Consider the following 19,988-nt stretch of genomic DNA (forward strand, 5'->3'; position numbering starts at 1 on the left):
CCTGTGGAACGTGAGGCTCGGGGGGGAGCTTTGCTCGGGCACCAAAGACATACAGAGAAAAATAAAAGCAAATCCAGAGGCAAGGACAATGTGGGAGTCCCAAGAGGCTACTACGCACACTTTAGGGAACAGAGATGTGAATATGGGCTAGCAGAGGGCAATGAGGTCAAGCAACTCAGGTGAAATGCAAGGATAAAGATCACAGAGGAAAAGAAAATTAGGAACGATCGCTAGTAGCCCCAGCCCTGCCCAGAGATGGGCTTCCGTGGAGCCACGCACTGTTTGTTTTGGGATAGGCTGGGCTCGCTGTATGGCTGTGCAGGTTTTTCTTCATTTATCATGGAAACCTTTGGGTTATAATGGACCTTAAAGATCACCATTGTCCACCCCACCTGCCACGGCAAGGGCCAACTTCTACTGGATCAGCTTGCTCAAAGCCCCATCCAGCCTGGCCCTGAACACTCCAAGGGATGCCACATCCAAAACTTCTCTGGACAAGCCGTGCCACTGCCTGAATGCACTCATTGTAAAAAACTTCTTCTTTATGGCCAACCTCAACCTGCTGTCTTTCAGTTAAAAAAACTCATCTCCTGCCACGTCACTACAGGCCTCCGTACAAAGTCCCTCTCCTTCTTTCCTACAAACCCCTGTAAGGATTGAAAGGCTGCAATAAGCTCTTCCCATAGACTTTTCTACTCTACTTTCCAAATACTTAGTAAGAAGTGACTACTCCTGTTAACAGGAGGATCACCAGAAGGGACAGCACCTGCAATGGAGTTCAAAATGCCACTATCTCGCCTAGAATTGTCTCAGATACGCTATCACCCAGCCACTTGATATCCTTTGTTTTCCTCTCCCCGGGAGCTGCATTTGCCTTGTTCTTTAGTCATCGATCAAATGGGAAGAGGGGGAACCCCTTCTCCACTTTGTGACTACAATGAGAGAAAGGGGACATCAGATGTCACAGGCACCATTGATTCCTCACTTAGAAAAGGTTTCCAACATCTCCTTTGTACAGCAAAAAGAATCGTGGCTTGTGGATGGGAATATATCTCTACTGAATATTCAGCACTTCCAAAGGCAGCTGACATCCATAAATGATAGAATCACGGAATCTCCTGAGTGGGAAGGGACCCACGAGGATCAGCAAGTCCACCTCCTGCCCCTGCACAGGACAACTCCAACAGTCACCCCTTGTGCCTTAGGGCCTTGTCCAAAGGCTTCTGCAGGATTGGCAGGTTTGGTGCTGTGACCGTTTCCTGGGAGAGCTGCTCCAGTGCCCCACCAGCCTCTGACTGAGGAACCTTTTCCTAATATCAAACCAAAGATTCCCCTGGCACATCTTCCTGCCATTCCCTCGCGTCTACTTCATTGCTCAGCAGAGAGAAGAGCTCAGCGCCTGCTCGCCCTCTTCCCCTTGTGAGGAAGCTGTAGACCGCAATGAGGTCTCCCCTCAGTCTACTCCAGGTTGAAGAGACCAAGGCGCTTCAGCAGCTCCTCACATGGTTTCCCCTCTAAACTCTTCACCAGTATAGCCTCATAGTATCATAGTATAGTATCATAGCATAGTTAGGGTTGGAATTGACCTTTAAAGATCATCCAGTTGCACCCCCCACCCCCGCCATAGGCAGGAACATCCCACCGGATCAGGCTGCCCAAGGCCCCAGCCAACCTGGCCTTCAACACTTCCAGGGATGGAGCAGCCACAGCCTCCCTGGGGAACCCTCTTCCAGTGTCTCACCACTCTTGTGGGGAAGAAATTGTTCCTCATGTCCAGCCTCAATCTGCCCCTCTCCAGTGTATTCCCATTCCCCTCGGTCCTATCCCCACAAGCCTTTACGAGTAACCCCTCCCCAGCTTTTCTATAGCCCCCTCAGGTACTGGAAGGTCGCTGTAAGATTTCCTCGGAGCCTTCTCTCCTCCAGGCTGAACAGGCCCAACTCTCTCAGCCCATCCGCGTAGGGAAGGTGCTCCAGCCCTCCCATCATCTTTGTAGCCCTCCTCTGGACCCGCTCCAACAGCTCCATCTCCTTCTTAGTGATGAGCAAAAGCAAACGGGGGGGGTTTGAATGTTCACTGGACCACGATGCTGCTCGTCAGAGACAGCCTTGGAGACCTTGAAAGTCGATAACGAGAGAGAGGAAGCTAGCAGAAGTTTAGTGATAAGAGAGCATTGGGATGCAGAAAGCTGGCTGCGCTTGGTCCAGTAGTTGGAAAACAACCAGAAGGCCCTGTGCCTGCGCACAGTTCAGGGAGAAAAAAATTCATCCTGAGGAAGACTTCTTCCTTCATCCCTGAGACCCCAGCCCAGGACCACCAGGAGGCACTACGCAGGCCCAAGACTGGAGCGAACCTTCCAGAACTAACTCTAATACAAAGCGGGGAAAAGTTATGCATATGTAGCAGGCGCTTATAGCTATGCAGGTCTTTACACTATAAGTATGTTTTTCTGAAGTTATACGCTGTGCAAGGTAGGAGGAGAATCCCCTTGCACCCCAGCACTGGAAATAAACATTCCTGCTTTGTAACTCATTTGGGGTTATAGGGTTTGACTCCTAAGGCAAAACATTACGTTGAGCATTCCAGAACTGGACACAGTAATCCAGATGAGGTCTCACAAGACAGGAGACAGATGTGCCGAGACACGTAAGAAACTCAAGTGGCTGTTTCCATCCCGCTTCAAAAGGTCAACGTACATCCCTCTCCCATTTCCAAATATCCTGATAGCGACCCCTCCCTGGCAGCCTGATGCACCAGACAGCGTCTGACAAAGTGCGTGGTGACAACCAGCAACAAGACGACTCCATAGGAGCACAGGCTGTGCCAACTCCATGCTGGCAACAATCTCATCCAGAGCAGAAAGCACAGTGAACCCCAGCGGTGTCAGAGACCTTGCCAGGTGATGAGCGCCACAGCAGCTCCACCGGCAGAGAAACCTCTTGAGCTTCGGCTGCATTGGGAAGGGATTTCCCACCGCCTCTGTCCTGCGAGGCTGCCCTCGCAGCCAGCCACGCAACAGTGCTTCTGGGGTCCCCTCCTCCCCTGCTGCCAAGCAAAAGAGCTGACAGCACCCAAAACTCAGCCGCCGTCAACGGCCCTGAGGGATCTGCACCAGAGATCCCACAAGAGGAATAAGGCACCTATGACACCAACAGGAAGACATCGTTCCTTCCCAAGCAGAGCAGACAGCACGGTGCGTGCTGTCCACAAGTCCTCAAAGTGGACGAGGCGCAATTTCCCTTCAGACAGGGCAAGTGACAAAGAGCCAAGGGTGCCCTCCTTGCTCTTCTCAAGGCTGGCGTGCTGGGTACCCAAGCGGCTGGAACAAGGAGCCCACGAGCACAGCGTGACTGCCCTGCTGCCCAGCGCCTGACGAGATGCACTGCTGGAGGGAAAGGGCTTGTTCCCACCAGGGCAGACGGTGCTTTCAACCCAGCGGCACCCTCAAACTGGAAATAACCCTCAGGCCTGGAAGCATTGCCTACATCCAGGAACAAACCCCAAGCCACATGCACCTCACACCTGCCAGCACCCCACAAACCTTGCACTGTGCACCTGACACATGGGCACCCCCAGACCCAGTCCCGGCCCCCGATGCTGCCCCACACGAAAGGCAGAGCGGGATGACTGACAAATGAGAATGGGACTTCCCATCACTGAGAACGACAACTTTTATTTTCTAACTTTATCAACTAAGGGACGGGGAGAGAACTCGGGGCTGAGGCACGCATGAGAGCTCAGCAGACGCCTCCAGGCTTCTATTCCCGTCGTGCTAGTCGCGAGCGGTGTCGGATGCGGATTGGCCCGCAGTGGCTGTAGCGGCCCGTGCTTTCTGCTGCTGGGGAGCTGCAGGATGTCTCCAGTGGTGCCTTGATGCTGGTTTTGCTGCAGCTCTTGTTAGGTCGTGGGGAGCCTTGGAAGACGCTCCCTGCGCCTGGGCTGGCGGTGCTGGCTCTGCTCCTTCCAGGCGCTGGGGACTCCAAAGGTGGTGTCAAGGGCGGCTGGGTGGAATTGCCGGAGGTTTTGCTTCGAGCCCCTCCAGTTGGCACGCAGGTGGTTCCACCGCTTCCTCCACGACGGCTGTACGGTTTCTCTGCCCGACGTTGTGCCCGTGAGAGATGTCGGCTCCGGACTGGCCCCAGGCGGATGGAGCGGCCGCATCTCTCAAGTGCCAGAGCCTCACGGGACATCCTCGATGCCGCCGGCCTGGTGGACCTGCAGGTGTTCCTTTCCAGAGATAGAGCGCGAAGGAACACAGGCAGTACCATCTTCCAGGCATCGCTGGGGCTGCTGAGCTCCAGGCTTGGCATTAGCACACAGCCACTCCCACGGTGCTCTTCGGGACGGCTGTATGGCTTTTCCAGCCGCCGTTGTAGGCGTGCTTGGTGTCGCCTGCGCTCTGGCCCCAAGTGGCTGGAGCAGGGGCTGCTTTCTGGCCGTGAGGGGTTGCAGGTGCTGCCCTTCTTCGGGCGCCTCAGGGCGGCCCCCATCTCACCGCAAAGCAGCGCTGGAAAGAAGACAGCAACGGCCTGAGCAGCAGGCTCAGGGTCGGCGTGGCCAGCCCCATGCCTGCGGGCAGGGCACAGCTTTTGGGCTCGCCTTAGAGCACCAGGGAAGGGACCATCCCTGGCAGAAAGCTGCAGGGACCCCTAGGACAACTCACCAGACGATAGCTCTGCACACACAGCCCTTCTTCGCTCTTTTGGAGCGAGACCTCCCAAACAACTTCTACCGATCAATGCAGCGAACGTGCTGGAGAACAGAGAGCAAATGCCACTGAGAATGAGCACCTCTGTGGGGCTGGGGGAGCATCCTCCCTCAGTAGACCCAGGAGCACCCGTCCTCCCCTGCCCTCTCCTCACCTCACCGGGACGCACTGACACAGGACCAGGACGCTGCATCGTTCTCTCTGTGCCTCGGCAGTGTGTCCACTGTGACATCACGGCCACCCAGGAGCCTTTGCCCCAATACGGGCAGGGCCAAGGGGGTGTGATTGGAAGCGGCATTTGCTCCCATTGAGCGGATTTGACTCCAGGATCATCACCAAAGCTGGCCTGCAGAACCTGCCGGAGAAGACCACGGCTGAGGTCTATCCCAGGAGGGGATCATAGTGCAGAAGCAGGCAGTAACACCTGGAGAAAAGGAAATCAACAAGATGACCATGTCCTCCTGGTCCTTTTCTCTCGTCGGAGCCTTTCTCTGGCAACCAGTAGAGAAAATGGCAGTGTGATCACGAGACATGGGGTCTGGCCCCAGACGAGGCAGGAGCAGAGCACAAAGAACACCTCCTGAGGTTTTAGCGTTAACAACTCAACTGGGCTTTACTGGGCTTTTGCTGCCTTTAGCAGACCTCTCCGCAGTTAACACGCCAAACTTGCCAGCCCCTGGGTTTCCAGGCGGTTTATTTTAACTTGGACTTGCGTATCACTTGAGACCTGAAATGCCAAACCCCCCCAGACCCGAGCGTGCTCCTCACAGTTCCGTACGGCTGTGCCCTGTGGAAGGTGAGGCTCGGGGGGGAGCTTTGCTCGGGCACCAAAGACATACAGAGAAAAATAAAAGCAAATCCAGAGGCAAGGACAATGTGGGAGTCCCAAGAGGCTACCAAGCACACTTTAGGGAACAGAGATGTGAATATGGGCTAGCAGAGGGCAATGAGGTCAAGCAACTCAGGTGAAATGCAAGGACAAAGATCACAGAGGAAAAGAAAATTAGGAACGATCGCTAGTAGCCCCAGCCCTGCCCAGAAATGGGCTTCCGTGGAGCCACGCACTGTTTATTTTGGGATAGGCTGGGCTCGCTGTATGGCTGTGCAGGTTTTTCTTCATTTATCATGGAAACGTTTGCGTTGTAATGGACCTTAAAGATCACCATTGTCCACCCCAGCTGCCACGGCAAGGGCCAACTTCCACTGGATCAGCTTGCTCAAAGCCCCATCCAGCCTGGCCCTGAACACTCCAAGGGATGCCACATCCAAAACTTCTCTGGACAAGCCGTGCCACTGCCTGAATGCACTCATTGTAAAAAACTTCTTCTTTATGGCCAATCTCAACCTGCTGTCTTTCAGTTAAAAAAACTCATCCCCTGCCACGTCACTACAGGCCTCCGTACAAAGTCCCTCTCCTTCTTCCCTACAAACCCCTGTAAGGATTGAAAGGCTGCAATAAGCTCTTCCCATAGACTTTTCTACTCTACTTTCCAAATACTTAGTAAGAAGTGACTACTCCTGTTAACAGGAGGATCACCAGAAGGGACAGCACCTGCAATGGAGTTCAAAATGCCCACTATCTCGCCTAGAATTGTCTCAGATACGCTATCACCCAGCCACTTGATATCCTTTGTTTTCCTGTCCCCGGGAGCTGGATTTGCCTTGTTCTTTAGTCATCGATCAAATGGGAAGAGGGGGAACCCCTTCTCCACTTTGTGACTACAATGAGAGAAAGGGGACTTCAGATGTCACAGGCACCATTGATTCCTCACTTAGAAAAGGTTTCCAACATCTCCTTTGTACAGCAAAAAGAATCGTGGCTTGTGGATGGGAATATATCTCTACTGAATATTCAGCACTTCCAAAGGCAGCTGACATCCATAAATGATAGAATCACGGAATCTCCTGAGTGGGAAGGGACCCACGAGGATCAGCAAGTCCACCTCCTGCCCCTGCACAGGACAACTCCAACAGTCACCCCTTGTGCCTTAGGGCCTTGTCCAAAGGCTTCTGCAGGATTGGCAGGTTTGGTGCTGTGACGGTTTCCCGGGAGAGCTGCTCCAGTGCCCCACCAGCCTCTGACTGAGGAACCTTTTCCTAATATCAAACCAAAGATTCCCCTGGCACATCTTCCTGTCATTCCCTCGCGTCTACTTCATTGCTCAGCAGAGAGAAGAGCTCAGCGCCTGCTCGTCCTCTTCCCCTTGTGAGGAAGCTGTAGACCGCAATGAGGTCTCCCCTCAGTCTACTCCAGGTTGAGGAGACCAAGGCACTTCAGCAGCTCCTCACATGGTTTCCCCTCTAAACCCTTCACCAATATAGCCTCATAGTATCATAGTATAGTATCATAGCATAGTTAGGGTTGGAATTGACCTTTAAAGATCATCCAGTTCCACCCCCCCACCCCCGCCATAGGCAGGGACATCCCACCGGATCAGGCTGCCCAAGGCCCCAGCCAACCTGGCCTTCAAAACTTCCAGGGATGGAGCAGCCACAGCCTCCCTGGGGAACCCTCTTCCAGTGTCTCACCACTCTTGTGGGGAAGAAATTGTTCCTAATGTCCAGCCTCAATCTGCCCCTCTCCAGTGTATTCCCATTCCCCTCGGTCCTATCCCCACAAGCCTTTACGAGTAACCCCTCCCCAGCTTTTCTGTAGCCCCCTCAGGTACTGGAAGGTCGCTGTAAGATCTCCTCGGAGCCTTCTCTCCTCCAGGCTGAACAGGCCCAACTTTCTCAGCCCATCCTCATAGGGAAGGTGCTCCAGCCCTCCCATCATCTTTGTAGCCCTCCTCTGGACCCGCTCCAACAGCTCCATCTCCTTCTTAGTGATGAGCAAAAGCAAACGGGGGGGGTTTGAATGTTCACTGGACCACGATGCTGCTCGTCAGAGACAGCCTTGGAGACCTTGAAAGTCGATAACGAGAGAGAGGAAGCTAGCAGAAGTTTAGTGATAAGAGAGCATTGGGATGCAGAAAGCTGGCTGCGCTTGGTCCAGTAGTTGGAAAACAACCAGAAGGGCCTGTGCCTGCTCACAGTTCAGGGAGAAAAAAATTCATCCTGAGGAAGACTTCTTCCTTCATCCCTGAGACCCCAGCCCAGGACCACCAGGAGGCACTACGCAGGCCCAAGCCTGGAGCGAACCTTCCAGAACTAACTCTAATACGAAGCGGGGAAAAGTTATGCATATGTAGCAGGCGCTTATAGCTATGCAGGTCTTTACACTATAAGTATGTTTTTCTGAAGTTATACGCTGTGCAAGGTAGGAGGAGAATCCCCTTGCACCCCAGCACTGGAAATAAACATTCCTGCTTTGTAACTCATTTGGGGTTATAGGGTTTGACTCCTAAGGCAAAACATTACGTTGAGCATTCCAGAACTGGACACAGTAATCCAGATGAGGTCTCACAAGACAGGAGACAGATGTGCCGAGACACGTAAGAAACTCAAGTGGCTGTTTCCATCCCGCTTCAAAAGGTCAACGTACATCCCTCTCCCGTTCCCAAATATCCTGATAGCGACCCCTCCCTGGCAGCCTGATGCACCAGACAGCGTCTGACAAAGTGCGTGGTGACAACCAGCAACAAGACGACTCCATAGGAGCACAGGCTGTGCCAACTCCATGCTGGCAACAATCTCATCCAGAGCAGAAAGCACAGTGAACCCCAGCGGTGTCAGAGACCTTGCCAGGTGATGAGCGCCACAGCAGCTCCACCGGCAGAGAAACCTCTTGAGCTTCCGCTGCATTGGGAAGGGATTTCCCACCGCCTCTGTCCTGCGAGGCTGCCCTCGCAGCCAGCCACGCAACAGTGCTTCTGGGGTCCCCTCCTCCCGTGCTGCCAAGCAAAAGAGCTGACAGCACCCAAAACTCAGCCGCCGTCAACGGCCCTGAGGGATCTGCACCAGAGATCCCACAGGAGGAATAAGGCACCTATGACACCAACAGGAACACATCGTTCCTTCCCAAGCAGAGCAGACAGCACGGTGCGTGCTGTCCACAAGTCCTCAAAGTGGAAGAGACGCAATTTCCCTTCAGACAGGGCAAGTGACAAAGAGCCAAGGGTGCCCTCCTTGCTCTTCTCAAGGCTGGCGTGCTGGGTACCCGAGCGGCTGGAACAAGGAGCCCCAGGAGCACAGCGTGACTGCCCTGCTGCCCAGCGCCTGACGAGATGCACTGCTGGAGGGAAAGGGCTTGTTCCCACCAGGGCAGACGGTGCTTTCAACCCAGCGGCACCCTCAAACTGGAAATAACCCTCAGGCCTGGAAGCATTGCCTACATCCAGGAACAAACCCCCAATCCAGATGCACCTCACACCTGCCAGCACCCCGCAAACCTTGCACTGTGCACCTGACACATGGCCACCCCCAGACCCAGTCCCGGCCCCCGATGCTGCCCCGCACGAAAGGCAGAGCGGGATGACTGACAAATGAGAATGGGACTTCCCATCACTGAGAACGACAAATTTTATTTTCTAACTTTATCAACTAAGGGACGGGGAGAGAACTCGGGGCTGAGGCACGCATGAGAGCTCAGCAGACGCCTCCAGGCTTCTATTCCCGTCGTGCTAGTCGCGAGCGGTGTCGGATGCGGATTGGCCCGCAGTGGCTGTAGCGGCCCGTGCTTTCTGCTGCTGGGGAGCTGCAGGATGTCTCCAGTGGTGCCTTGATGCTGGTTTTGCTGCAGCTCTTGATAGGTCCTGGGGAGCCTTGGAAGACGCTCCCTGCGCCTGGGCTGGCGGTGCTGGCTCTGCTCCTTCCAGGCGCTGGGGACCCCAAAGGTGGTGTCAAGGGCGGCTGGGTGGAATTGCCGGAGGTTTTGCTTCGAGCCCCTCCAGTTGGCACGCAGGTGGTTCCACCGCTTCCTCCACGACGGCTGTACGGTTTCTCTGCCCGACGTTGTGCCCGTGAGAGATGTCGGCTCCGGACTGGCCCCAGGCGGATGGAGCGGCCGCATCTCTCAAGTGCCAGAGCCTCACGGGACATCCTCGATGCCGCCGGCCTGGTGGACCTGCACGTCTTCCTTTCCAGAGATAGAGCGCGAAGGAACACAGGCAGTACCATCTTCCAGGCATCGCTGGGGCTGCTGAGCTCCAGGCTTGGCATTAGCACACAGCCGCCCCCACGGTGCTCTTCGGGACGGCTGTATGGCTTTTCCAGCCGCCGTTGTAGGCGTGCTTGGTGTCGCCTGCGCTCTGGCCCCAAGTGGCTGGAGCAGGGGCTGCTTTCTGGCCATGAGGGGTTGCAGGTGCTGCCCTTCTTCGGGCGCCTCAGGGCGGCCCCCATCTCACCGCAAAGCAGCGCTGGAAAGAGGACAGCAACGGCCTGAGCAGCAGGCTCAGGGTCAGCGTGGCCAGCCCCATGCCTGCGGGCAGGGCACAGCTTTTGGGCTCGCCTTAGAGCACCAGGGAAGGGACCATCCCTGGCAGAAAGCTGCAGGGACCCCTGGGACAACTCACCAGACGATAGCTCTGCACACACAGCCCTTCTTCGCTCTTTTGGAGCGAGACCTCCCAAACAACTTCTACCGATCAATGCAGCGAACATGCTGGAGAACAGAGAGCAAATGCCACTGAGAATGAGCACCTCTGTGGGGCTGGGGGAGCATCCTCCCTCAGTAGACCCAGGAGCACCCGTCCTCCCCTGCCCTCTCCTCACCTCACCGGGACGCACTGACACAGGACCAGGACGCTGCATCGTTCTCTCTGTGCCTCGGCAGTGTGTCCACTGTGACATCACGGCCACCCAGGAGCCTTTGCCCCAATACGGGCAGGGCCAAGGGGGTGTGATTGGAAGCGGCATTTGCTCCCATTGAGCGGATTTGACTCCAGGATCATCACCAAAGCTGGCCTGCAGAACCTGCCGGAGAAGACCACGGCCAAAGACCACGGCTGAGGTCTATCCCAGGAGGGGATCATAGTGCAGAAGCAGGCAGTAACACCTGGAGAAAAGGAAATCAACAAGATGACCATGTCCTCCTGGTCCTTTTCTCTCGTCGGAGCCTTTCTCTGGCAACCAGTAGAGAAAATGGCAGTGTGATCACGAGACATGGGGTCTGGCCCCAGACGAGGCAGGAGCAGAGCACAAAGAACACCTCCTGAGGTTTTAGCGTTAACAACTCAACTGGGCTTTACTGGGCTTTTGCTGCCTTTAGCAGACCTCTCCGCAGTTAACACGCCAAACTTGCCAGCCCCTGGGTTTCCAGGCGGTTTATTTTAACTTGGACTTGCGTATCACTTGAGACCTGAAATGCCAAACCCCCCCAGACCCGAGCGTGCTCCTCACAGCTCCGTGCAACTGTGCCCTGTGGAAGGTGAGGCTCGGGGGGAAGCTTTGCTCGGGCACCAAAGACATACAGAGAAAAATAAAAGCAAATTCAGAGGCAAGGACAATGTGGGAGTCCCAAGAGGCTACCAAGCACGCTTTAGGGGACAGAGATGTGAATATGGGCTAGCAGAGGGCAATGAGGTCAAGCAACTCAGGTGAAATGCAAGGATAAAGATCACAGAGGAAAAGAAAATTAGGAACGATCGCTAGTAGCCCCAGCCCTGCCCAGAGATGGGCTTCCGTGGAGCCACGCACTGTTTATTTTGGGATAGGCTGGGCTCGCTGTATGGCTGTGCAGGTTTTTCTTCATTTATCATGGAAAGGTTTGGGTTATAATGGACCTTAAAGATCACCATTGTCCACCCCAGCTGCCACGGCAAGGGCCAACTTCCACTGGATCAGCTTGCTCAAAGCCCCATCCAGCCTGGCCCTGAACACTCCAAGGGATGGCACATCCAAAACTTCTCTGGACAAGCCGTGCCACTGCCTGAATGCACTCATTGTAAAAAACTTCTTCTTTATGGCCAATCTCAACCTGCTGTCTTTCAGTTAAAAAAACTCATCCCCTGCCACGTCACTACAGGCCTCCGTACAAAGTCCCTCTCCTTCTTCCCTACAAACCCCTGTAAGGATTGAAAGGCTGCAATAAGCTCTTCCCATAGACTTTTCTACTCTACTTTCCAAATACTTAGTAAGAAGTGACTACTCCTGTTAACAGGAGGATCACCAGAAGGGACAGCACCTGCAATGGAGTTCAAAATGCCCACTATCTCGCCTAGAATTGTCTCAGATACGCTATCACCCAGCCACTTGATATCCTTTGTTTTCCTCTCCCCGGGAGCTGCATTTGCCTTGTTCTTTAGTCATCGATCAAATGGGAAGAGGGGGAACCCCTTCTCCACTTTGTGACTACAATGAGAGAAAGGGGACTTCAGATGTCACAGGCACTATTGATTCCTCACTTAGAAAAGGTTTCCAACATCTCCTTTGTACAGCAAAAAGAATCGTGGCTTGTGGATGGGAATATATCTCTACTGAATATTCAGCACTTCCAAAGGCAGCTGACATCCATAAATGATAGAATCACGGAATCTCCTGAGTGGGAAGGGACCCACGAGGATCAGCAAGTCCACCTCCTGCCTCTGCACAGGACAACTCCAACAGTCACCCCTTGTGCCTTAGGGCCTTGTCCAAAGGCTTCTGCAGGATTGGCAGGTTTGGTGCTGTGACGGTTTCCCGGGAGAGCTGCTCCAGTGCCCCACCAGCCTCTGACTGAGGAACCTTTTCCTAATATCAAACCAAAGATTCCCCTGGCACATCTTCCTGTCATTCCCTCGCGTCTACTTCATTGCTCAGCAGAGAGAAGAGCTCAGCGCCTGCTCGTCCTCTTCCCCTTGTGAGGAAGCTGTAGACCGCAATGAGGTCTCCCCTCAGTCTACTCCAGGTTGAAGAGACCAAGGCACTTCAGCAGCTCCTCACATGGTTTCCCCTCTAAACCCTTCACCAGTATAGCCTCATAGTATCATAGTATAGTATCATAGCATAGTTAGGGTTGGAATTGACCTTTAAAGATCATCCAGTTCCACCCCCCCACCCCCGCCATAGGCAGGAACATCCCACCGGATCAGGCTGCCCAAGGCCCCATCCAACCTGGCCTTGAACACTTCCAGGGATGGAGCAGCCACAGCCTCCCTGGGGAACCCTCTTCCAGTGTCTCACCACTCTTGTGGGGAAGAAATTGTTCCTAATGTCCAGCCTCAATCTGCCCCTCTCCAGTGTATTCCCATTCCCCTCGGTCCTATCCCCACAAGCCTTTACGAGTAACCCCTCCCCAGCTTTTCTGTAGCCCCCTCAGGTACTGGAAGGTCGCTGTAAGATCTCCTCGGAGCCTTCTCTCCTCCAGGCTGAACAGGCCCAACTCTCTCAGCCCATCCTCGTAGGGAAGGTGCTCCAGCCCTCCCATCATCTTTGTAGCCCTCCTATGGACCCCTCCAACAGCTCCATCTCCTTCTTAGTGATGAGCAAAAGCAAACGGGGGGGGTTTGAATGTTCACTGGACCACGATGCTGCTCGTCAGAGACAGCCTTGGAGACCTTGAAAGTCGATAACGAGAGAGAGGAAGCTAGCAGAAGTTTAGTGATAAGAGAGCATTGGGATGCAGAAAGCTGGCTGCGCTTGGTCCAGTAGTTGGAAAACAACCAGAAGGCCCTGTGCCTGCGCACAGTTCAGGGAGAAAAAAATTCATCCTGAGGAAGACTTCTTCCTTCATCCCTGAGACCCCAGCCCAGGACCACCAGGAGGCACTACGCAGGCCCAAGACTGGAGCGAACCTTCCAGAACTAATTCTAATACGAAGCGGGGAAAAGTTATGCATATGTAGCAGGCGCTTATAGCTATGCAGGTCTTTACACTATAAGTATGTTTTTCTTAAGTTATACGGTGTGCAAGGTAGGAGGAGAATCCCCTTGCACCCCAGCACTGGAAATAAACATTCCTGCTTTGTAACTCATTTGGGGTTATAGGGTTTGACTCCTAAGGCAAAACATTACGTTGAGCATTCCAGAACTGGACACAGTAATCCAGATGAGGTCTCACAAGACAGGAGACAGATGTGCCGAGACACGTAAGAAACTCAAGTGGCTGTTTCCATCCCGCTTCAAAAGGTCAACGTACATCCCTCTCCCGTTCCCAAATATCCTGATAGCGACCCCTCCCTGGCAGCCTGATGCACCAGACAGCGTCTGACAAAGTGCGTGGTGACAACCAGCAACAAGACGACTCCATAGGAGCACAGGCTGTGCCAACTCCATGCTGGCAACAATCTCATCCAGAGCAGAAAGCACAGTGAACCCCAGCGGTGTCAGAGACCTTGCCAGGTGATGAGCGCCACAGCAGCTCCACCGGCAGAGAAACCTCTTGAGCTTCCGCTGCATTGGGAAGGGATTTCCCACCGCCTCTGTCCTGCGAGGCTGCCCTCGCAGCCAGCCACGCAACAGTGCTTCTGGGGTCCCCTCCTCCCGTGCTGCCAAGCAAAAGAGCTGACAGCACCCAAAACTCAGCCGCCGTCAACGGCCCTGAGGGATCTGCACCAGAGATCCCACAAGAGGAATAAGGCACCTATGACACCAACAGGAAGACATCGTTCCTTCCCAAGCAGAGCAGACAGCACGGTGCGTGCTGTCCACAAGTCCTCAAAGTGGAAGAGACGCAATTTCCCTTCAGACAGGGCAAGTGACAAAGAGCCAAGGGTGCCCTCCTTGCTCTTCTCAAGGCTGGCGTGCTGGGTACCCGAGCGGCTGGAACAAGGAGCCCACGAGCACAGCGTGACTGCCCTGCTGCCCAGCGCCTGACGAGATGCACTGCTGGAGGGAAAGGGCTTGTTCCCACCTGGGCAGACGGTGCTTTCAACCCAGCGGCACCCTCAAACTGGAAATAACCCTCAGGCCTGGAAGCATTGCCTACATCCAGGAACAAACCCCAAGCCAGATGCACCTCACACCTGCCAGCACCCCGCAAACCTTGCACTGTGCACCTGACACATGGCCACCCCCAGACCCAGTCCCGGCCCCCGATGCTGCCCCGCACGAAAGGCAGAGCGGGATGACCAACAAATGAGAGTGGGACTTCCCATCACTGAGAACGACAAATTTTATTTTCTAACTTTATCAACTAAGGGACGGGGAGAGAACTCGGGGCTGAGGCACGCATGAGAGCTCAGCAGACGCCTCCAGGCTTCTATTCCCGTCGTGCTAGTCGCGAGCGGTGTCGGATGCGGATTGGCCCGCAGTGGCTGTAGCGGCCCGTGCTTTCTGCTGCTGGGGAGCTGCAGGATGTCTCCAGTGGTGCCTTGATGCTGGTTTTGCTGCAGCTCTTGTTAGGTCGTGGGGAGCCTTGGAAGACGCTCCCTGCGCCTGGGCTGGCGGTGCTGGCTCTGCTCCTTCCAGGTGCTGGGGACTCCAAAGGTGGTGTCGAGGGCGGCTGGGTGGAATTGCCGGAGGTTTTGCTTCGAGCCCCTCCAGTTGGCACGCAGGTGGTTCCACCGCTTCCTCCACGACGGCTGTACGGTTTCTCTGCCCGACGTTGTGCCCGTGAGAGATGTCGGCTCCGGACTGGCCCAGGGCAGATGGAGCGGCTGCATCTCTCAAGTGCCAGAGCCTCACGGGACATCCTCGATGCCGCCGGCCTGGTGGATCTGCACGTCTTCCTTTCCAGAGATAGAGCGCGAAGGAACACAGGCAGTACCATCTTCCAGGCATCGCTGGGGCTGCTGAGCTCCAGGCTTGGCATTAGCACACAGCCGCTCCCACGGTGCTCTTCGGGACGGCTGTATGGCTTTTCCAGCCGCCGTTGTAGGCGTGCTTGGTGTCGCCTGCGCTCTGGCCCCAAGTGGCTGGAGCAGGGGCTGCTTTCTGGCCGTGAGGGGTTGCAGGTGCTGCCCTTCTTCGGGCGCCTCAGGGCGGCCCCCATCTCACCGCAAAGCAGCGCTGGAAAGAGGACAGCAACGGCCTGAGCAGCAGGCTCAGGGTCAGCGTGGCCAGCCCCATGCCTGCGGGCAGGGCACAGCTTTTGGGCTCGCCTTAGAGCACCAGGGAAGGGACTATCCCTGGCAGAAAGCTGCAGGGACCCCTAGGACAACTCACCAGACGATAGCTCTGCACACACAGCCCTTCTTCGCTCTTTTGGAGCGAGACCTCCCAAACAACTTCTACCGATCAATGCAGCGAACGTGCTGGAGAACAGAGAGCAAATGCCACTGAGAATGAGCACCTCTGTGCGGCTGGGGGAGCATCCTCCCTCAGTAGACCCAGGAGCACCCGTCCTCCCCTGCCCTCTCCTCACCTCACCGGGACGCACTGACACAGGACCAGGACGCTGCATCGTTCTCTCTGTGCCTCGGCAGTGTGTCCACTGTGACATCACGGCCACCCAGGAGCCTTTGCCCCAATACAGGCAGGGCCAAGGGCGTGTGAGAAGCACTCTATAATATAATATGAAGTGGGGAAAAGTTATGAATATGTCGTAGGCGCTTATAACTATGAAAGTCTTTACACTAAAACTAGCCATTTGTTAAGTTATACGTTTGTTAAGTGTGCAAGCTAGGAGGAGAATCCCCTTGCACCTCAGCACTGGAAATAAACATACCTGCTTTATAGCTCATTTTGTGTTATAGGGTTTGATTCCGCAAAACACCAAACCCCACCTGGCAGGCGACACATGGTAGGAAATGAATGTCTGAGGCATGGTTGTCCTTCGAGGCAAGTCTCCTTCATTTGCACATGCACTCCTCCTGGCAGCTGTGGTCAACTTGAGATCCCTGATGAAGGCTAGTAGTCATCATCACCTTGAGCTTTGGATGAACTGGTCTTTTCGCATGCTCTGTTGGAGCATGGGTCAGTGGTAAGTCGCATCATTAATTTCCCTGTCTTGCTTCATGGATATTTCACAGTTGTAGGGAGATAAGGAGGTAGATACGGGTAGTAGGGACACTTGAAGACAGGTACAAAGCATTCGTTCGGTATCAGCTTTGGCAGGTACAAAGCATTCCTTGTGTACCAACTTTGGCCGTTTTTGTAAGGCTGAAATCTGTGGTTTGTACAGTCAGATTCTGAGACTTAACACCTGATGAAAAATGTTGAGACAGAAATCAATCTTTTGACCGACCCTTACACCTCGTATGAGAGATGGTCCAACTCTCTGATCATCTTCGTGGCCCTTTCATACCTAAGAGTTTGTAAGTGCAGCCTCCTGCTTCTGTGCAGGCTGAGGTTAACTCCTGTGTTGCGCGGCTGATGCCCACCCAGCATGATCATGGGAGCCAAAGATGTCCTTGGCATACAAAAGGACCAGACCACAGGAGACAGTGGTGTTGGAGCCCTGCCCTTTGCCTGACACAGAATCAGTCACCTGGGATAGAAATAGGAACAGAAATAAAGAAGGAGAACGAACATCAGTACCTGCAGCCTGGTGGTTCTGGGCATCACCCAAAGATATCACTGAAGAAGAATGCTATCGAGAACCAGAGAAAAGGAGGCTGAAGGGGCAAATCTGACAGAAGAGCTCATGTTGCTTCATGTGTTACAGCAAGAGCCTCGGAGACTGAGGCAACAAGATCCAACCTGAGACCAATGAAATCCTGCCCACAACACCAGTATTTCAGACTCCCTAAGGAGTGATACAGCTTGAAACCTGGCCCTAAACGTGAAGCACATTCAACTGCCATTAGAAGGATTTCTCACAACAAATTCAAATGCTTAGAAGTGAGCAATCAAGTCAATCCTGCAATCAAACCAAAGCATTTGTGTATGAAAATACGGCCCAGTTGCACTTGTAATATTGAGACAATTGCTTCTACTTTAAGGTCCAGTGAGGTCAATGAGATGATTTTTTTTTTAAGTAAAATAAGGACATATGTCCACATGATTGCGAAACTAAGAGTCTAAGTGTACATACTTTCTAGGAAAATCCATATTTTCCTTTCTTTTGCCTCCTGTGAAAATATATGGCTTAGAAAATGGATGAGCTTGGGAAATTAAATGGATGGGCTTCCATGGGTTTGGGAAAATGAAATAGGTGGGCTTCCATGGGCTTGGTAAACTGACAAACTAACAATCGTCTCACTTTAGGAGAAACCTTGGATTGGTCATTAATTTAACTGGATAAGGCTGATATCAGTGGGAGGTTAAGAGTCAGAATTGCTTATTAGTATAACTAAAGAAATAATACTAGGAAAATTGTGCACCTGGCATAGTGCAGCAGGAAGGCATAGAAGGAGTTTTTTCAAGTGGAATTTTCCAGCAAAGAGCCCTGGTGCCTCAGCCATAAAGCAGCTCCTGAATATCTCATAGTACATATATTTCATGATGTAGGATGTGATTCTCCATAGGAAAATGAGCCACTCCACTCTCCATTGCTGCACAAAAGATGTACTACAGGTGAAGGCACTATTCACAGCATTACAGTGCAGACTGCCCTCTTGTGCCGCATAGACATAACAAAGTGCAGGACTACCTACAAGAGTAGTTTTCAACTTAATGAAAAAATATTTTTCATTAAGGCGAGGGTTTTTTTAATTTTAAACAAATTAAATGAAGGGGACTAAGGGTCATGTCTCTAGCAGAAAAGAAAGTGTGAAGATAAAGTGGCCATTGTAATTATCTCATGATACCCTTACCACAGAAACATAGAATGGTTTGGGTCACAAGGACCTTAAAGCCCACACAGTTCCAACCCCCTGCCATGGGCACGGACATCTCCCCCTGGATCAGGCTGATCAAAGCCCCATCGAACCTGGCTTTGAACATCTCCAGGGATGGGAATGCCACCAATTCTCTGGGCAGCATCTGACAGCAAATGCATTCTCCTGCCTTTACTGTTAGCAAAAGGAAGATACAAATCTTTCGTGCATTGATGCACTCACTGCATACAAAGCAACAATTTTCACCCAGATAGGAAGATCCAGAATGATAACCCCCTTGACACATCCCTCCAGTTCACTTCAGCATAACCCAATACATGGCTTATCTTCACCTTACCCTTATCACAACTGCAGAGGGGACCTAACTGAAACCACAGACAGAATACCTTCAAAATACAAACTATCCCTGGCTGGAGAGAGAAATCCCGCTTAACAGTAAGTGTTGTGGGGTGGTAGATTAGTAACAAGACACACCTCTGTAAGTAATTTCTCTTCCAGGCACTGTGAGCAGCTAGCAAGTTGGTACAGGTAATAAACTCAAGTTTTACCCAAAAGACAAGGAATACAGCATCAATTTGGAAGAAATGCAAGTTCAAAAGAATTCCCCTAAGGAGATATTAAACTTCTGCCCTTCACTCGAAAAGCATCCTTCACATTTTAGCAATGTTTCTTTAAGCACTTTCTCCCTTTTCCATTTCCTTGTTCCTGGTTTGCTCACACTGTATTGTTGGTCATGGACATTGTCACCAGCTCTTCTGTGGAAGCACTCTAGCTTCTCCGGCACTACCAACCACTTCGATTTCATGAACGCTTGAACATCCTCAGCCACAAGCCCCTCCATTTGCTTCCAAGCTTGCTCTGAGGCTCTCCCTGCTCCAATATTCCTGCCAGAACAGTGTCCATCATAGAATCATAGAATGGTTTGGGTAGGAAGGGACCTTAAAAATCATCTAGTTCCATCCCCCTGCCATGGGCAGGGACATCCCACTGGCTCAGGCTGCCCAAGGCCCCACCCAACCTGGCCTTGAACACCTCCAGGGATGAGGCAGCCACAGCTTCCCTGGGCAGCCTGGGCCAGGGCCTCACCGCTCTCATGTTGAAGAAATTCTTCCTTATGTCTAGTCTAAATCTGTCCTTCTCCAGTTTATACCCATTTTCCCCAGCCCTATCACTGGAAGCCTTTGCAAACAGCCCCTCCCCAGCTTTCTAGGAGACCCCTTCAGGTACTGGAAGGTCTCTATAAGGGCCCCTCGGAGCCTTCTTTTCTCTAGGCTGAATATACCAACTCTCTCAGCCTGTCCTCAAAGCAGAGGTGCTCCAGCCCTCTGATCATCCTCATAGCCTCCTCTAGACCCATTCTAACAGTTCCATATCCTTCTTATGCTAAGGATTCCAGAAGTGGACACAATACTGCAGGTATGGTCTCACAAGAGAGGAGCAGAGGGGCAGAATCCCCTCCCTCGCCCTGTTGGTCACACTGCTTTGGATGCAGCTCAGGATACAGTTGGCCTTCTGGGCTGTGAGCGCACATTGCCAGCTCATGTCCAGCTTCTCATCAATCAGCACCCCAATTCCCTCTCTGCAGGGCTGCTCTCAATCACATCATCCCCCATCCTGTATTGAAACCGTGGATTGCCAGGACTCAGGTGTAGGACCTGGTAGGTCCACCCATATGCATCCACAAGCAGGACACTCACTGGAGTTCACTCAACACTTGCTGCCCTCTGCAGCTCATTGGAAAGTACATACCATTCATTTCTCTCC

The 19,988-nt window shown here is 53.1% G+C and overlaps 1 long non-coding RNA gene across 2 annotated transcripts; it reads right to left on the bottom strand.

The window, feature by feature from the left end:
• Positions 1-15,414: 15,414 nt before the first annotated feature.
• LOC128850407 (uncharacterized) lies at positions 15,415-19,207 on the bottom strand. 2 transcript variants are annotated; one of them, XR_008447819.1, is made up of 4 exons: positions 16,172-19,207; positions 15,869-16,007; positions 15,670-15,758; positions 15,415-15,513 (listed from the first exon to the last, which is right to left on the bottom strand). It is a non-coding gene; the product is annotated as an uncharacterized LOC128850407 (long non-coding RNA). The 2 variants fall into 2 exon arrangements; XR_008447818.1 differs by having other exon boundaries at positions 15,869-19,207.
• Between the last annotated feature and the right edge of the window lie 781 nt (positions 19,208-19,988).

Source organism: Cuculus canorus, chromosome Z (assembly GCF_017976375.1).
Source record: "Cuculus canorus isolate bCucCan1 chromosome Z, bCucCan1.pri, whole genome shotgun sequence".
Classification (NCBI taxonomy): domain Eukaryota; kingdom Metazoa; phylum Chordata; class Aves; order Cuculiformes; family Cuculidae; genus Cuculus; species Cuculus canorus.